The 6,404-nt window shown below is 34.0% G+C and overlaps 1 pseudogene across 1 annotated transcript; it reads right to left on the bottom strand.

Annotated features, from left to right (window-relative positions):
- Window positions 1-213: 213 nt before the first annotated feature.
- On the bottom strand, window positions 214-3,681 carry LOC143529297 (uncharacterized; annotated as a pseudogene). The gene is made up of 4 exons (XR_013134631.1): window positions 3,246-3,681; window positions 1,304-2,789; window positions 998-1,229; window positions 214-701 (listed from the first exon to the last, which is right to left on the bottom strand). The product of XR_013134631.1 is annotated as an uncharacterized LOC143529297 (transcript).
- Between the last annotated feature and the right edge of the window lie 2,723 nt (window positions 3,682-6,404).

Genomic DNA, 6,404 nt, shown 5'->3' on the forward strand with positions numbered 1-6,404 from the left:
AAAAGGACATTTTTTAATTTGTTTTTTTTTAATGTTTAGGATTGTTTATTTATACTATTAATACATTTGTCATCCCTAGCATATTAAAAAAAATACTAGATATATAACATAAATCCATTTACATATTTTATAATTTCTCGATTAGACCATAGTAATATTACGTTCAGATTGCTAAAAAATCAAAATGCACAATAATAACAAAATAATGTTATACTACATTCTTTCCATTATTTCTTGCGCAATAGCATCTCTTATCGATGCCATATGCATAACATCATCACCCGTGCAATTTGTAGTCGGAACTTCTTCATTAACTTCATCATGAGTACTACCTTCAGTGGGATTGTAAGACTCTTGTTGTGCCGTGTTGAATGCTTCATCAAACCCACCGACCTTTCTAATAAAGTTATGGATCACCATCGATGCTAACACAATACTCACTTGGTGCTCATATGTGTAATTCACATGCATATCTCTCAATAATGCCCACCTAGCTTTCCACACTCCAAACGTTCGTTCAATAATATTTCGCAACAATGAGTGGTGATAGTTAAATACCTCTTTTCGTCCGCGAGGAGCACGCATAGCGCTAGTCTGTCCACGTTGAAAATCCGGTATATGATAACGAATGTTCGCACCTGTGTATGGAGCAAGATACCCTTTTGTATTTGAGTATCCGACATCAACAACATAATATTTATCTACAAACAAACCAAATTGTTGTTAGTTGTTTCAAACAAGTATTAAAAACATAACTGAAAATAGGATGATGATGTTATGTATATGAACCCTACTTTACACTACTGATAACTTATGTCTGTGAGCATAAATAGAAGTAAATAAAAAATTGTAGCCAAAGTAGGCACAAATAATGTGCAGCAGCCAATAATTTCTATCAACTACTACTTTAATATGTCATGATATGACTTATATAAAAGATAAGATTCAACAATAAGATTTAAACAAGTATTAAAAACATAAATATTGCATTACTAACCACCCTATGGATGTGGAATACCAAGTTCCGGTCTCCGTAAGGCTTCATTAAAGATTCTCGTGTCATGTGCGGTCCCTTTCCATCCGGCCCATACAAATGTAAAGCACATGTTAAAATCACAAACAACCATTATATTTTGTGTGGCATATCCCTTTCGACCAATGTACTTCGGTTGGTCGTTAAAACAAGCCGATGCCCTCACATGTGTCCCATCAATAGCGCCAATACAGTCCTACAAAAAAAAAATATCGTAATTAATTTGTTAAAGTAATTGGAACATTGGATAGCTTAAGCATTAGATAATACCTTGAACATTGGATAATACCGAGGATTATTTAATATATGTGTGGGTACATCATAATTATAGTTTGTGGCTGGCTTGATGATTTTAGCACTCATTTTAATCATGGCATGCAAAACTTTATAGAAATGTCTATGAATGGTCTCACCGGAATGATTAAAAGATTCTTGTACAAACCTATTCGTACACCCATGAGCCAAAGTCATCAAGAAGATTCGGACCGACTCCTCAACACACATATTACGGGTCTGCTCCAAACCGTAATTCTTAACAAGCTCTACGCATAACCGTCTAAAAGCTGGTACCTCCAACCTAAATATTTCATAACACCGTCTAGGATGGCCCGTTAATATTTCATTAATAAACATGTTCCCGGTGCGATCCGACGTGTGACATAGCGTTTGTCTGTTATGCAAGTCACGAGCTATTATAATCCCTTTGAAAGATATTCCACATAACCTTTTGAATTCTATATCCTCGTCCACCCAATATTCTTCATCATTATACGAATTAGGTTCGTCGCTATCCATGCTATATAATAACGTCAAACAATAACACACATTAATGATTTGAGACTTAGAAATAAGAAACAAAACAATACAAAATACAAAGAAAATACATCAAGCTGAATAAAAAGAAAAGGCATAAAGTAATATGGGCAATCAAGTCACATCTGTGCAATCCAAAAATAGAAGAAAAGGCATCAAGTTGAATTTTAAAAATAACACATTTAGTAACAGGGTTGCATGCAAGAAGGAAGAATAGTTTTTGGTTAAGAATAAATTAAACAAAAAGGGATTGATTCAACAATAACACATTAATACATTAATAATTTCAAACGATAACACAAACATAAGAAGTAGAAATAACACATAATGTCAACCGATAAAACATTGATGTCAAACGCTAATAAAAATAGAAAAGGTAGAAAAACAACACATAGAGTCAAACGATAAGATATAATGTAAAACGACATATCATTCTTTCGAAAGTAACTTGGAGCTCCATCTTTGCTTTGTGAGTCGTTGGATACATAAAAGCTTTACGATTTTGCATTTTGATGAAAGCATGCAATGCGTGTGAATACTCTTGGGAACCTTCTTCGAAACCGGGAAATGTGTTAACAATGTCCATGCAATCTTCAATTGTTGGGGAGGGTTCATTTGGTGTAAAAGTTTGTGTGCTTTTTGTTGATATGGCATCCAATACAACATCTAGCTTGTTCTCAAAAGATGAAGTTTTGCTCTTGGTTGAACCTTTGTTGCCAACACCCTTAGACTTCCTTTTACCCGAACTACTTTCAATGTAACTAGGAAACAAAGGCTCATCTAAACTCATTTCATCACTGTCTCCTTTGCTCTCTATATTTTGAAATTGTAATGGAGTCATAGTTTGATCTCCTACGACAACCGAATCACGAAACAAAGGAGCATAATGAGTCTCAAATATTTCTAAATTTGCGCCCCTAAATTTGGCAAATTCTTTATCAACCTACAAGATAAATGGATTCATTAATGAGTGGTGTTCGACGTGAATACTACCCGGATCAACCCAACACATGTTTTGGCAATGTTGTTATATATAGTTTTTGTTTTATTGTCATAATGTCTAAACTATAGTTTTGTTTTTTGTTTGCAGATTTTTGCAAAAAAGTAGTGGTCTGCAGATTTTTGTTAACAAAAAAGTCAACTGTATTGGTCTGCTGATTTTTGCAAGTTCAGTTTTTTATTTGCCTTCTCATATTTGAACCTTTAAAATTGTGTCTTGGGGTCTCAATTTGTCTTTGACATAACCCATTAATTCCAGCCAGCCCAACATTATTATGTTCAAAGAATTATGTTACTATGGAAATTAAGAAAAAACTGACAAACGGGATATTTGTTAAATAAATTATAATTTTGAACAAAATGATAACAACAAATGATTAAAAATAAAAATTTAAGTTACCTTTATTTTCTCCTCCCACCACTCAGGTGATGCATCAATTAAGCTTCTCGTCTCACTGATTCCAGTTTCAAGCCTCATCAAGCGGTCATAAAGCTTCCATTCTCTTTTCATGGCGTCCCATTTGTTTTTAATTTGTTTTTGATCAAGGGTTACACCTGTTTTCTCACACATTGTTTTTTCTATATCTCCCACCCAACCTTACTAAAGTGAGTACCGGGTCTATTTCCTTTTTTAAGTTCAATCAAACGCGCATCGATAAACTCCTTGAACGCATCATTATTCCACACAAATTTTGTTTTTTTTGTTTTAGTTGATTTTTCACAAGCAACAACATTTGGGCAATTTACATCCATTATCTGATACATGACAACAAATCAATGTAGTCCTAAAATCATATTCGATAGTCCTAAACAACCTGTGATGATATATCTATGATTTCTAAGCAAACACACCCAGTATTACAAGCCCTTGAAAAGATAAACAAATTATTCATCCTATATAAAGTTATATAAAAGATGGGTATATTATTGTTTTTGTGGTGAAACATAGGTAAACAACATATAACAAGTTGGTTGGTCAATACAAGAGATATATTTTTTTATATGAGATTCATGAAAAACAAACTTTACTTGGTTTTATACAATAAATTATACATATGCAAACTCACAACTCATTGAACCATTTGCAGTTTAACCTATAGCTAATATTGATTGACCCATTGAATATAATAAGAAAAAAAAAATCACAGGAACCAAAAATAGGAACATATGGAGTTATTTATCAATAGAGGACAAAATAGTTGCTATAAAGGTTCAATTAAACACCAATTACATGAGAATCAAACGAATATATTAAACTCAAATTGGACAAACCTGGTGGAGAAACGAATTGAGAAGATGAGCAATTGGTGGTTGGAATGGACTGCACCTTGTGTTTTATAATCAAAGAGAGGGTAGGCAGGGTGTAGAGATCTGTGCAAAATTGATGGTGGCAAGAGAGTAGTTGAGAACTTGCAGGGATTAATTGATGGTTGCATATGTGTAGTTGAGATTGCAGGGGCTAATTGATTGGTGGTGCAGGGGGTTCATTGATTGTTGGTGCAGGGATGAGAGCTGCTTGGTAAGAGTTGCAGGTATGAGAGCCGGCAGGGATGTTGGTGAGAAGGGTGTAATGGATATTACTCCTGCTCACCAAGAAAAAGTTAATAAAAGTTGGGATTTCTTTACTTCTTAAAACTCTCCTTTTTACACCAACCAAAAAACTAAAATCCAAAATACCTTATGAGTTACCAAACACATTTTTAGCTATTTACCTTTTCCAATATTTAATAAAGTCAAAAGTAGGGTTCAATAAGGAAACCCAAACACCACCTTAAGCCATTAAAAGATGATAAAAATGTATGGAAAATAAGTGTGTTTTACAACACATCAAACATCCCCACACTTAAGACTTTTCCGTCCCTGAAAAAGAAATCTACACAGGATCATAACCAAGTGAAAAAAAATAAAACTCCCGGATTATTTATCATTATCAAAGCACAAGAAATAGCTCGACATATTGACCGCGATTGCCGATATTGTTGTCCACTTAAACCCAGCCACCAGCCAATCAAGCCCTCCTTTTGCATTAAACGTTTTAAGTCCAAAAATCAAGGCTACACCTACCCCATCTCAGAAAAAGAGAGCTATAAAATCTAGAGTCGAAGCAAACTGGTTCGAAAAATCATCATAAGCCAAGGACTCGTTGATGGTACTAATTAGATGCACTCGTTGATGGTACTAATTAGATGTAAACTCTAAGTCCCGTCTAGTATGTGCATCTTTGGCCTCTTTTACTAACTTTGAAGAATGCTTCTTTGGCATTTTACAATACATAACTTACTTCACAAGCATTTGCTTTTCTTGAACAACTTTTGATAATACACATAACTTTCAAAACATCTTTTTTTTTCTCTTTTTTTTTCAATCTTTTATATCACCCTAAAGTACATAACTATTTCTAAGCTCGTAAAAAGATGGACATGTGGTGTGTGCTGGTTTGAGTGCATCTAAGTCTTACCATCTCAAAATTTTTAGATTATAGTAATCCTCCCTAAGCATAGAAATTCGGTATCACCATTTTTTAAATTATTATATATATAAAAACTGCTAAAGAGGACTATCAAAGCTAGTTGGGCCTACCGACACACCCCAAATCAGATATGCAAACCATCTCTTCTTTTATTATTGTATTATATATTTCAAAAGTTCCGAGAGTTCGTTAGTACAATGGTAATAATATCATTTCCTGCTTAACGTAGAACAAAAACAATATTCAAGGGATATTTTTTTAAAAACTTTTTTTTTTAATTTTTTTCTACAATTAAGTAAAATAAATTCTCATCCCCACACTTAAAACGAAATTGTCCTCGATGAGAACAAGGAAAACAAATAAAATAAAATAAAAACTTAAAGCAATCAAAAGTAAAACAGAGAGCGGGTTACTCCCATGGTTTATATGCAGAATCTTCATCAGCAGTGAATCAATCGAGCGACCGTATAACATTTCATTCGCGGCCGCAACCTCGGGAGAACCAGTTCCAAAACGCCATCAGAGCTACCACACACATAATTATACCTGCAATAACTCAAACTCGTTTGCATGTAGCGGCGTACAAAACAGAAAACAAAAACATAAGAAATAAACATATTTTTGTGTTTTTGTAATTTTGTAATTTTTTTAATTTTTTTATTTTTTAATTGTTTTTTTAAATATTTTAGTTTTAATAAATAGAATACTCCTAAAATCGGCCGACTCGAATAGAGATTGAGTACGAGCGGTTTCAATTTGGAACATCCTAACAAAGACAAAAAGTAAAACAGATAGCAAAAAATAATAAAAATACACACTCTACAACTCGGGCTACCTCCCGAGTGATGCATCCAACACGTTTACGCCTCGGTGAGTAGGTCAAGGTATAATACCTCGACTGTCTGATCGGCAACCGGCTCGCCTATGTAGTGCTTCAACCTATGACCGTTCACCTTAAACTTCTCGCTTTGATCTTGTATCACAATAGTGCAATACAGGAATACCTCAGTGACTGTGAACGGTCCCGACCATCGGGATTTCAAATTTCCCGTAAATAACCTCAACCGGGAGTTATACAATAAAACCTTA

This window comes from Bidens hawaiensis, unplaced genomic scaffold, assembly GCF_021521415.1.
Source record: "Bidens hawaiensis isolate Kalapana, Puna unplaced genomic scaffold, B.hawaiensis_p1.1 tig00000636_1, whole genome shotgun sequence".
NCBI classification, from domain to species: domain Eukaryota; kingdom Viridiplantae; phylum Streptophyta; class Magnoliopsida; order Asterales; family Asteraceae; genus Bidens; species Bidens hawaiensis.